We start from the raw sequence: 13,584 nt of genomic DNA, 5'->3' as shown, positions 1-13,584 counted from the left end.
GGTAAGACGACTGACACGTACCAGACACGGGCCCGCATCCAGCCGATGCCTGTGTGATTTTTTTGCGATTGTAAATGCTATGCTCACGAACGCGGACGGACATTGTGCGGTCCTGAGATACTCCGCACCTAAAAATTCAAACTGCTTCGATCGTGTCGTAATGCGAAATCGGATAACGTCATCTTCACAACGCGAGGGACCCAGCTACGATTGCGACCACGGGAAGCGTGTTTTCTTGACGCTTTAGACGTGCGTTTGTGGAGACCCGTTGTGTAAGTTGACTTTCATGCACTGCATTTTGGACTAACTATTTGTATTTTGGAATTTGGCTATGCTGCAAAGAGAGGGCTGACTCGTGGGGACGCTTGTTACGGTGCCGCCAGGTGCACGGCAGATTTGTCATCCTACATGAGCTTTTTTCGCTTTCGTTGCCTCGGGATCTGTGTCTCTAAAAGAGTGCGCGGAGTGTAACTACCGCTGAGTTTGCCAGCAGAATCCTCCAGACAAGGTCTCGTACAAACGTACACAGGCAGACTGCTTTAGGCGTCTATGTGGCATTAGAAGGAGAAGCTTTTCTAGAAATGTAAAAAAGTCAAACTGGGGTAAACTCCCTTATACCGTAGTGACCTCCTTTTTTTTGTTTTGTTATCTGAGACGTGTTTTGTGGTGTTTAGCTGTTCAAGAAAATGCGAGTCAGAGCTTCCCTACGCATTTACGATAGTGGGTCACCGAACCTATTTCTCCAAAATCCTTTAATTCTGGCAACAGGCTGCTGAAGTGCCAGGAAATTGAAGAAATTTAGAGCTTGAAATAGGGATGGATGGTATGTTTCCCGACATAGCTCGTAAGACACGCCTTAGGGATGGCGCATACGGGCATGGTGCTTCACAACATACGACCGCAAAACATACACGTGCAACACCGTAGCTAAAGGAATTTCGATTTTTGCCTCGTGACATGCATTAATATAGAACGGGCGTGAGTCTAGGCTCCACAAAGTACACATACATGTCTCATCTGTAATATTTGTGAACATAATGACTTGCTGAATAAGAGACGGATAAACACCACTCGCAGAAAGAAGAAACTGCCTTGCCGGTGTTAAATCAACTACAAGTGGCGTGCATCCGTGAACACACACTTTGCAACAGCAGGGCAGCCAGTGCCTGCGAGAGAGCAGGAGGGACGTCTCCACTATCGCAGGCACCAGCGCAATCACACGCAAGCATCACCCAAAACCACATAATCTGTTTGTCGGTCGTTTTGCCATGTTTGCGCGCATGTGTACAAAAGTTTTCTTCGGGTGCCCATGTGTCAGTCCTGCTAGTCGCCTCAAACTCAAGACACGGGTATTACCTGCTGTTATCAGAAACGTTGCACCACCAAAAACACGTACTAACAGTACTAGTTTATTTAACAACTCATCTTCCTGTAAAGCGCAATCCGCAGTGTATTGGTGTGCAATTTATGCGCACTCGCCCATTTCAGACCTCACTAAAGGGGCAAGACTATTTTTGGAAGAACTCTTCGGCCCCCAAGAAGCAGAGGTCTACGTTCAGGTTTCCTGTTATCATCGTGTGTATGTGAATCAGTATGTTCCACTGGTTCCGAAGGGGGCGTGTTGTTTGACGTTCTTATACCTGTTCATCCATAGTGCACAAAAACCTATCGTTGCAATGAGCACTGCTAACGGGCTTGTCGGGCACCGCCTTCCCTCCATTAAGTCCCGGACATGGAGCTGTCTGTACTCCCTACCCACTGTGACCCAGAACGTTTTAGCCACTGTCAGTGACATTGGATCAGGGCATGTACATTTGATTATCTCTGCCTGAAATGTACGCTCTTGTCTGTTGATGTTAGACTCCATTTCTTTAGCACAGCTCTAGTCGGCAAGATTTACCATCAAAACTTTTAGGTTATTTGTTTGGCTTCAACCGGTACACATGCGTTGATTAGGGTGCGCCAGGGGAAGTTCTTTTGTTTTTTTGTCGAGGTTCTCTGAGTTCACCCTGTCAAGTTAGTGGGCTAATATACATCCACATCTCCACTGTATCCTTTTGTAAGTTAGGTGCGGTCAAGTTCCTGTATGCTTCAATTACCTTGATGGGTGCCTGAGTTGCTGTGGGCCCACTCGGAGCCTGCTGGAGAGATAGCCGGCCTTTTGCCCCCAAAAACTACGCACTGAGGTGGGGTCCTGAGTGTACTTGGGTGCCCTGTCTGGATCCCAGGGACCATAAGAACACTTTTCAATGCATAAGACACTCAGGTTCTTTTTTACTAGGGCGGTCTTGTACGACTATAACAAGCATAGTATTTAGGATATGATCTTCTCCGCTATGCGGCGAGGAAAGGCGACCGTTCCTGCAATACACCATATTTTATATGTGAACACGTTCACTGCCAGTTACCACTTGACTGGATTTGGGAAGTCGTTCGCTAAATCTCCTTCAACATTTTTTTGAGTTGCTTAAGCGCCTCATGGCAGGTTTGAAGCAATCTTCCGTTTGATTTGTCGGTAATGCCAAGGATTTCTACGTGGGTGGCTACTGGAATACAATATATGTTTTGCTTTCTTGATGGGCGTAGACTTAAAGATTTACTTTTTGCACGGTTCTATTTTGCGCCGGCTGGCTCAGAAAACTGTTCTAAATATTTGGGTACATGCACTACGCTGTCTTCTTCCCTTAGGTACAATGTGGTATCGTCTGCGTACACCGTTACTTTGACTGTTTGGCTTCCTGGTAACTGTAGACCTAAGGTGTTCGTGTTGGCCTCGACGTTTATCAAGAACGACTCTATTTGTGAGACAAAGAGTAGTGGGGAAAATGAATACCCTACCGGACACCTCTGGGTTACTATCTGTTTGTGGAAGAATAAGTCGCTCTTCATGTCTCCGTGAAGGATTGCCAAGACATTAATTTACTGTTGCGGGTAAACAAAAGCTGCTAATGTTCCAAATATGTATTTGTACTATACTCGATCAAACGCATGTGCTTTTTCTAAGGAAACAACCCACCCTTTAGCCTGTCTGCTTTTCGCGTATTCTTTTATGTCTCTATTTAACGTGTTCAAGGTTTGGTCGTCTTTGTCTTTCATGGAGCACACGTTGCCATGACGTCATTACTTCAGGTAACGCGAGCTTTGGGCGCTTTGTCAGCCCTTACGGAAGATGTATGTAGTCTACCCCTAGCAGAGTACTGGGGCGCCAAATCGTGGGTTCGTTCAATTCCTGGCATTTTTCGGTATTAATTCTACCTCATTTAAAACAGCTTGGGTCTGTGTGAGTTGCAAGTATATTGTAAAACGACCAAGGAGGTCCTAAAATGTACCACAGAACTCAACTGGCAGTCCATATATTCCTGCAACTTTACCTCCGTGAAGTTTCTTCGTTGACCCTGTTCCCTCTTTTAGTGTAATTGGGGCTCCTAAGTGCAAAAAGTCTTGCTCTGGCAGTTGTGGCAGACCTGCGAGGAGAGGGCTGGAAGTGATGCCGTTAATGTCGTTCGGTGTGTCTATTTATTTATTTATTTATTTATTTATTTATTTATTATTTTTATTATTTATTTATTTATTTTTCTGAGTACCCTGAAGCGGGCATACTATTCATATAAGTTACACGTCAATACGTGTAAAAACACCACACGCAGCGATATGATACAACTAGGTAAACGATAGATGTTGGAAGAAAGAGAAGAAACAACGGGGTGATAATACACGGCGAATTTCACATTTGCAGTACATGTCAATTCCGAGAAGCACACATGGCGGTTGATCTTCAAAGTCGCACTGGTAAAAAAGATATAACACAGGGCTCACAAGAAGTATCAGTTGAAATTTTACACATTTTACCAGAATTTTACGCATTAAGAAATGTGCGCATGGCCTAATCTACTGCAGACAGGTCATTTGTCGTTACAATCTCACGGGGTAGCTCGTTCCACCCGTTTACCGATAGCACAAAAGGGGAAGTTCGATACTCCATAATCCTTGCGTATATGGGCGACACTTTACTTTAGTGGTCAGTACGATTGATCACATAATGGGCTGGAAAAATATGAGCACACGGAAAAGATCTAACACCATAATAAAAAGAGTAAAAAAAGACCAAACGGAAGAATGTACGACGAGGGCTATAGGGTCTGGAAGATAGAGAATCTGTTTTAATGCAGATACACTTTGGTATGGCGAGTACGAGTGCAGAATGAAGCCTCATTTTGAATGGATTCGATACAGTAGGACAGAATGGCTGTGTTAGGGTTCCAAATATTTGAAGTATAATCGACGGTTGGACGGATGAGTGAAATGTATGGGCGAAGTCTAGTTTCATGGTTCGCAAGATATAAACGGCGCTTTAGCAAGGCAAGTTTTTTTAGTTCCTTGTTTTTTTGTTCAATACGCAAGGCCCGGTTTAAATCATGAGTAATTATCACACCTAGATACTTAAAAGAATAGGTTCTTCAATTGTCGAACTGCATAGCGTGAATTGAATAAATGGAGTAGTTAGCTTCGAAGAAAAGGTCACGACCTTGGTTTTCTCTCTATTGATTTCCATTTTCCACAGGAGGCACAAATCCACGACGGTATTTAAATCACTTTGCAAAATAGCTACGTCATAGGGGGTAGTGATCTGCCTTATAAATTATACAGACATCGGAAAAAAGTCGTATTGTAGAAGGTATATTGTTCGCAATGTCAGTATTATATATATATATTAGGAATACTCAAGGCCTGGTGGAACTGGATGTCGGTTCTAAAAGGTTGGAAATGTTGTCGATATCTCTTGGTGTGAAGTTTGCTTGGTTGCACCTGTTAGTCTACATTTTCAGCTGTCTATTGAGTTACTACCTAGGGATTTCGCACTGGAAGATTGTCTAGCTCTGCGTGTATGGAGGGGTGGCGTGTCTTTGCTTGGCGTGTCTTTGCTTCAAGTCTTGGTGGTACGTTTTCACTAGAAAGGTTTGGGGGTTAGCTCGTGCTACTATTGGTATGCATTTCAGGATATTGGTTAGCATATCTTATGGTCTGTGTAAGTTTCTTACATTCATCAATACAAGGTTTCTCGTTCCTTTTAAAGAGTACCAGTCGCTGACTTGCTCCTCATCTAGGGAGACTGCCATTCTATTTCTTAAGCTGTCTTGCGTGTTCTGCCATGTAATACGAGCGTCTCCAATCGCCAAACCTGGTTATCGTTTGGGTTTCTTTTGCTGGCGTTTTTAATTCCAACTGGATTGTGATCTGAAATTTGTGTGGGCAACGATAAAAATCTCATTTTCCTCAGCCTCAACGACAGATATTTATGGATTGATTGATTGTAGGGTTTAACGCGCCGATGCAACGCAGGCGATAAGGCGCGCCGTAGTGGAGGTCTCCGGATTAATTTTGAGCACCTGGGGATCCTTAACGAGTGCCGAAATCTCGTTCACACGGGCATTTTTGCTTTTCGCCTCGATCAGAAAAGCGGTGCCGCTGCTGGGAATCGAACCCGCGACCTCGTGCTCATCAACGCAACGCCTTAACCACTGAACCACAGAGATGTAATTCTGTTCCTGTGTCTAATGACACCCATGTCAGAGTTTTATATCTAATTAATACGGAAGATGCGTTATTTTTCATCACTGTTACAAAGATATTAGGCTGGTTTGCGGACGAACGTCAATACTTAAGTGGAGTCTGCCGTGTTCTTTTAATTAACAATAGATGTGTGCTTGATTATTGCGAGTACGATTAAAAAAAAACGCATAGGAAACATTCATTTAACCACAAAATACAACGAAGGGTGGCCCCCGAGCCACGCGTTTGTGGATCGAGCTCTGAATCCAAACAGTCTTAATACATGGCGCGCCAGCAGTGCCAAAGCGGGAACATTGAACTCCACAAACGCCCAGGCGGGTGGACCAAGACAGGAGGGCAAGAGCGTTAGAGGGTGGTAATGAGACAAAAGAGGTCGCTACCTTAGAGGGGCTACAGGGGGCTGCAATCTTTTGACTGCATTAGAGGCGACGCAAGCATATGCGTGGCCGATTTTTCATGCCAGCTTTACTCTTGGACACCAATGCACTGCTAGCGCGTACTGGCACGCTCTCTTTTTGTAATTTCTTTTTAGTTTTCAGCGCTGCTGTTGATTACGACGCTACCCGCCGCGGAGGCTCAGTGGCTAAGGCGTTATGCAGCTGAGCACGAGGTCGCGGGTTCGATTTCCGTATGCGGCGGCCACTTTTCTGACGGAGGCGAAAAGCAAAAACACCCGTGTGTACGAGTTTTCGGCGCACGGTAAAGATCCACAGGTAGTCAAAATTAATCCGGAGCCCTCCACTACGGCGCGCCTCATCACCGGTGTTGCGTCGGCGCGTTAAACCCTACAATCAATCAACTAGATTACGATGCTAGAAAGTATCTGCATTAACACTATTTTAATGGCACATGTGACAGCTTCACCAATGAAGCAAGTAATATTTCATATATGCGGCGTCACGCCACATCCCATTAAAAGCTTATATATTTGGAGAACTCGCCGCGAATGACAACGCATTGCTATCACGTTAGATCGGGAAATGATGCAACCGAAGGCGCAACGAATGCGCGAGGCGCACCCCACATTTGTGGAACGATTTGTACGCGGATACGTGAATGATTTCCTGGTCACACGGTGGTGAGCTCACCTTTGTTGTAAGAAGCTCTTCATTTTGCCGTTCTCCCTGCTCCATGTGCTGGGAATACAACTGCGCACGGCCGTATAGAAAGAGGTCGGTTATTTTCTTGCCCCCAAACTTGAGAATGGTCTTGGTGCCAGGTAATAGTGCTTCTTCTTCTTCTTCTTCTTCTTCTTCTTCTTCTTCTTCTTCTTCTTCTTCTTCTTATTCTAATCTTCTTCTTCTTCTTCCTCGTCTTCTTCTACTTCTTAGTCTTCTTCCTTGTCGACCAGCCGAACACCCTTTGATCATTGATTATATTCAGTGCTTTTGAAATCTACAAATTTCGTTCAAACTACTGCAGCAAGGTCCTAAGTGGAAAGTTAGTCAAAAAAGGATGCGAAGCGTTTTAGAGAAGGAAATATTAGTACTAAGAAATATTTTGTGGGTTGAGACAAGGTAGGGATTGGCGCGCCCGCGGTCTGCCGCGCAAAAGACGATGACTTCAAAGGCGGGAGCTTCTCACGTGGCGTGTGCCCAACACTTCCTGGGGCTACATCTCATGTTCGAGCAGTTTGTTCTTTTTTTTCTGCTTATATTTCCCCCTAAACGCCTATTTTAAATGCATTCGTGATATGTATTTCTTTAATTACTGTGTATACAGTTTCTCTCGGTGAGCGCCCCTGTTCTAGCCAATCGCCCTGAATGGGTATGAGCCACATCTGGCACCTTTACCACCATGACGTGCACGCCTGTACAACACCGGATACACTTTAGAAAGCGCAAGCTCACGTGCGCCCACGGAGCCGAATTGTTGTTTTTGTATTCCTTTATGAATCGAGGGAAGGCCATGAGGCCAAAATAGGGGTAGGGAAAGAACGGTAAGGGAGGAGTAGCCCAGTTAAAGAGATGAAGCGTCCATGGAGACCGCGCATGAGTTCCCTTCAGACTGGGGAGGTCAGGCTGAGGTGAAGGTCTATTATTAGAAAATTTTTATGACCGGAGTAGACCCCAGTCTACACTACTCTTGACAGACCACACTCTACGCCGAACAGCCAAAGGGCTTTAAGAAAACTAGGATCGTCAAATGGAGAGTCATCTTGTGACGTACTGAGAGGCACAGCATTGGTGATGGTAGGCCCCAGCAGCTCCAGATTACGTGATCAAATGTGGCGAATACGGTCATCCGGCAATGGGGAAAGTAAGGAGGGGGTGAATCCATTTTCTAGTGATGTGGGGTGTGAGAGCTACGTTGACCCTAGCTTTGTTGACGGATGCTTCCGCAGAGAAACGCAGCCGGGAAGGGTAACAGAAGAAAGACGGCACCTCCATGCCTGGCGACTTTGTGGAAGTTACCCACGCCCACGTTTTTGGTGCTATGACGAAAATGCCCGCCTCGGTGCCTTCTCCGGGTGGCATTACGACTGAAGAGTTAAAACTACTATTCGATCGGGCGCCGAATGATTTGATGAATATGATCAATTATTATCTCAAGATCGTACGAATACCCGATGTGTGTCGTGTGGCCAGAATACATCCTATGCCTAAGAATGGTCATCATGGCCTCGCGGTTGATAACATGAGGCATATATCTCTGATACCGAATGCATTAAGACTAATATAGCGGATTTTGCGTCAGCGCATTACACAATTTTTGTGCCGACATAATATCCTCAGCCCAACTCAAAGTGGCTTTCGCCCGGGCGGTTCTATTTGGAGTGCCCACATTGACTTAAAGGGGCACTGACACAAAATTTTGAAGGCGAGATAACTTCGGAGATAGATTGGTGGGAACAAATATATATCATCTGAAAAATATCAGCGGTGAATACAGCCTAGAACATATTCAAAATCATTTTTAAAGTTTGCGAAACGCAAGCGAGCACCCAGCAGAGGACCACGCGCAATCGAAATCCCTTTGTTATTGTGTAAATAAACAACATTCAAACACGTCACAAGTTTGTACATGAGCACTATACAAACGCTACAGCAGCGTATCGTGATCACTTAAAAATCACTAGGGATGGGAGAATACTCATCTATTAGGTGACATTTTAACCCAGCTTTGGCGTAAACGGAAACACGACCACCTCGCTTTTCAACTCTAAACAACCCGACATGAAAATAGCCATCAAACAATTACACATCGCTGGAATCTGCGTACCAGGTTTTCGTAAAGCACAAAAAAATCAAATTTTAGAGATAGTTGCTCGAAATAAACATCAACTTGTTCACCTTTGTTACGGAGGCTTCTAGCATTTAAGTGAAATAACGACGCAGACTTGCGTGACCATTTATTGTTAGCTATTAATTTATTGAAGCTATCGAAATCAAACCTGGTACTACTCATGAACTCGCTGCAAACTGTGCGAGAAAAAAAATAAAGTTTCAAGGCGAACAGTTTAACTGAATGCATGAGAGGTTGACGTGCTCGGCGCTATCATTCTGATAAAGATGCCGCAGGCGATTGCGCATTCATGCGTTCGACATCGGACATCGTGGAAATGCGCAGAATGGACGTCGACTCGCCTCGCCGTGCCAAAACTTTTCCATTGCTGGTCCAGACATACTTCCAGGCAACTGATTTTTTTTGCGATAGCCGCCACTAGCAATCGCTTATTTTTCTGGGTCAGGTGTTCATTCAGGAACACCGGCTTACTCACTCCTTCAAAGCCAAGGGCTTCGGTAGTTAAGCGCATTTTTCTTGCCTTGGCAAGTACCGCGTTGCGCTTGCTTCTACGCGTGAAACGAACAATTACATTTCTGTCTTTCGAGTGTGGTATGTCAACCCTGTGGCAGATGTCGATGTTAATATCGACAAGTTCCTCCCCTAACTGTTTGCCAATCTCTTTCACGATTTCTACTTCGTCGCAGTCTACGAGCAGCCCTTTTATTTCAAGATTGTTTAGCCTGTGGTGTTGTTCAAGTTCGTCTAACCGGTCACGAAGGTTCTTGTTTTCCTTTTCGATATCAAGGTTTTATCGACAAGCGTCCTGATTTCCAGCTTCACCTCCTTCATGTCCTTTTGGATTTCATTTACACCGTCATTTGACGAGATTTTAACGACATTTGGGACGACGCGAGCAGATGCGCGGCCTATTTTTAAACCAAACTTTACTGCTATATACAAATATAGAGCTAACGCATCCTGGCAAGCGTTGTTCTTGTATTTTTTTTTCAAGCGTTGCTATCGAAAATTCACTCCCAATTAATACCCATGTACACTATTTTAGAAAGACATGTGACACCTTGATGAACTGCGCACTTGTTTATGCATTTATGAGGCGCTACGCTTTTCGCGTTCCGGGCTGATTAAGCTGGAGTACGTGTGAGGTAAGCTAACGCATTACTACGGCATTAGATTGGCCAGGGATGAGATTAAAGGCGTTACAAATTGTAGGTGTAGAAACTTTATAATCATCATCGCGGCACCGATGCGAATATCATCATCGGTGCCTGTAATCTCTCGTGAGCAGCTCTCGCTCGAGCTGCTTCGTCTTTCTTCATCCGCCATCTTGTAAATAGAACACCACCGCATCACCGGGACGTCTCGGCCCTTGGTCCCTCCTCTTATTTTTATATGGTATCGATAAACCCGGGAAGAAGGCCCTCCTGCGATTCGGAGTCTTCCGAACTTTGGCCTTTTCGAGGAGGAGGACCCCTTGATACCGACGACGGACCGGTGTGATGGACTGAACCGGTGGTGGTATGCGAAAGTGACCGAGGCGATGGGCGGACGAGACGACGACGGATCCTCACCTCCGACGAACCCCTCGATGGGCGGTGATTCCTTGAACGGTGAGGGGAATGCCGCCGCTGATCGCGCAATGCAAGACGCAGTAACTTTGATGTGTGACCAGAGTAGTCTTGACAATATGATGCGCTTTAACGAACTGAAGACGAAAAGAGAAAAGGTGCGGCTATACGCTCGTGAAGTACGCAGAAACGCAGAATCCGCATTACGGTTGACTGTAATGACGAATGGTGTTGCCGACAGGTTGAAGGAATTGATGCGACAACTACGGAAAACAGAAATTGTATTGAGAACGTTGAACGAAGAAATCGAACCGTTTATTCACAGCGACTCCCTGGATGAGGAATATGCCACCGATGTAGAATATCAAGATGAAATAACTCATGTCATGATCCGTATCTACTATGAATTGAAATACAAAAGGTACGGCGCCGCAAAACCGAGCCAGATCGACGAGATAATAAATTCCTCTACAAACTTCAATGAGTTTTATACACTGACAGAAGGATTATATGACCCAGTTCATGTGAAGAATTTCCAAGAAGGCTCTGCGATAGAAACTTTGCATGTGCCACAGTTCCTACCGCAAGAACAGCGTGACAATGCGACAACTTCGTTGGCTGCGCGCGATCTTCGGACAGAAGACGCCTTGATATTGTGTGCCTTCCAAGAGACCGCCGACGTTAGCATGAGCAAGTCAGGCATCTCCTCGACTCCATTGGCATCACCGCAAGCCATGTATCAGGAGTGCTTCCAAGCTGAGAATACGGACCTACCCCCTGAAGAACTCAAAGTGCAGAATGAGAGATACGTTTTGGCAACCAAAAGACAGTCGATCGTCGACGCTGAAGAGCGGGGTACTGACGATCATGACAGACACCCCAAGAGGATTATCGTTGCACGCATCCTACAACAGAGCCGAAGAGTTTGCGGCAAGCTCTCTTTTAAGAAAGGGAATGCATCACACAATGATTCTTCAACCACGAAAGTACAAAGATCCAGAAAGAAGCCTCAAGGAGCTACGAAAGTTTTTTCAGGCCGTGATGTGTATAAATTGGTTGAATACACATCCGAGTTCAGAGGCGCCGAAGATCTGCTTCGAATTTCCACATGGTTGCGTCGTCTGCACCGACTCTACCAGCATGTGCTTCGAAGACGGCCCCTGCTGCAGCTTCGCCTACCGATTGTCTCAGGGTATCCTACAAGAACGAACGAACTGAAGGCACCAACTGGACGCGGACTGACCACGGCTTCTTTGTGGGCGGGGAAAATGGGGCCGGGGAAGATGTAGAAACTTTATAATCATCATCGCGGCACCGATGCGAATATCATCATCGGTGCCTGTAATCTCTCGTGAGCAGCTCTCGCTCGAGCTGCTTCGTCTTTCTTCATCCGCCATCTTGTAAATAGAACACCATCGCATCATCGGGACGTCGCGGCTATTGGTCTCTCCTTTTATTCTATAGTAGGGTTTAACGCGCCGACGCAACGCAGGCGATGAGGCGCGCCGTAGTGGAGGGCTCCGGATTCATTTTGACCACCTGGGGATCTTTAATATGCGCCGAAATCTCGAACACCCGGGCGTTTTTGCTTTTCGCCTCCGTCAGAAAAGCGGCTGCCGCGGCCGGGAATCGAACCCGCGACCTCATGCTCAGCAGCGCAATGCCTTAGCCACTGAGCCACGGCGGCGGGTGTTATAAATTCGTGAGGCAAGCCCTACATTTGTGCAGCAATTCGTAGCGGACACGTCAATGATTTTCTCTTCACATGGTGGGGAACTCACCTCTGACGGAAGAAGCACGTCACTTCGCCGTTCTTGCTGCTCCAGGTGCTGGGAATAGAAATGCGGAGGGCCGCCTTGAAAGAGGTTGGTTAGTTTCTTGCCTCCAAGTTGAGAATGACGGTGGTAGTGCTGGTGCTAGAGAAAACTTGGTAATAGATGAAAATGCTTCTTCTTTTTCCCCTAAATCTACTTCTTCCTTATCTAGCAATCGAACAGTCTTTGTGGGCAGACCCCAGCCAGCTGTTCTCAAGCCTAAAAAATTGCGCTAAAAGTATCGCAAAATTAGTACCCTAACTGGCCTATGCACGGGAACGAGCACGTAGGAGAAAGAAATGTCTGTACTAGGACACAATGTTCGCGCTCAGGCACTGTAACGACAGACGCGACAAACACTCGAAGAAGACGACGAAGACAAAAGCAAGGTCTCCTCAAGTAGCCCGAACCCACGTGCACGCATGTGCGACGCCGGGCGCAGTACGAGAGGTTGTTGTTGTTGTTGTTCCACGTCTTATGGCGTATGCCCACGCGGGATATTGGCCAATAATCGAGCAAGAAGGGGGATAATTCGCCCGCTCACAGTTTAACAGTAGATACCTATCTGGTGGCATCCAGTAGCAGCGTACAATTGGAAGGAAGAATTGGCTACAAATTGAAAGTGGCGGTTGAATTTGAGAAAACATACCCGTGATAATAAATGCTAACAGGGCAGACGCCTGGTCTCGAACACATATGCATGAATGGCTGCAGCCACGCCTTTGTGACAATAACCCAGTGATGTGGCCCCTAGCGACAGCAGTACTGGCATAGAGATAGGAAGTTCAATTCGTTGTAATGGCCTAATAAGGTGACGTTGTCTGATCACTAAGAAACCACAGCATTGTAATGGCCTGATAAGGTGACGTTGTCTGATCACTGAGAAACCACAGCAATGTAATGAGAAGTGATCTAGTGTCTCATGTTCACCGAAAATGGCACAGAGCAGACCTGTGCATATAGAAGTTCAGCTGGGGGACCCTACATCTCAATTTGGTTAATGTGACCTCGCATTGACGAGATTCGCACAAACCGGAATTCCAGTTATGTTTTAAATGAGCATATTCTTCCAAATTATTGATGACCGCTTCCTTCGCACTCATTCGGCGCTGGTATCTACGGAACCTTGCTCCTGCTATACTAGCCGGAACAGGGCAAAGATCAACCGAAGGGCCATCCAAAGACGATGGATTGAAAATTTGGAGACTGGGCACTGGCTGCCGCAAAAGAACCCGGTCAAGTTGTCAGCGCCTCTTCTATTGTTGTAGCGCATCACCATCTGCTTGCAGCGCCACTATCCTCATTATGAACAGATACCTACCATCATCATCAGCGGTGCTTGCATAGCAGTGACAGTAGTGCCATGCGCCACAGCAGTTGGAACA

This window comes from Haemaphysalis longicornis, unplaced genomic scaffold, assembly GCF_048455015.1.
Source record: "Haemaphysalis longicornis isolate Haplotype H1 unplaced genomic scaffold, Haemaphysalis longicornis Haplotype H1 scaffold_10, whole genome shotgun sequence".
NCBI lineage: Eukaryota > Metazoa > Arthropoda > Arachnida > Ixodida > Ixodidae > Haemaphysalis > Haemaphysalis longicornis.
The sequence above is the reverse complement of the archived record's forward strand: the minus strand, read 5'-3'. Positions refer to the sequence as shown.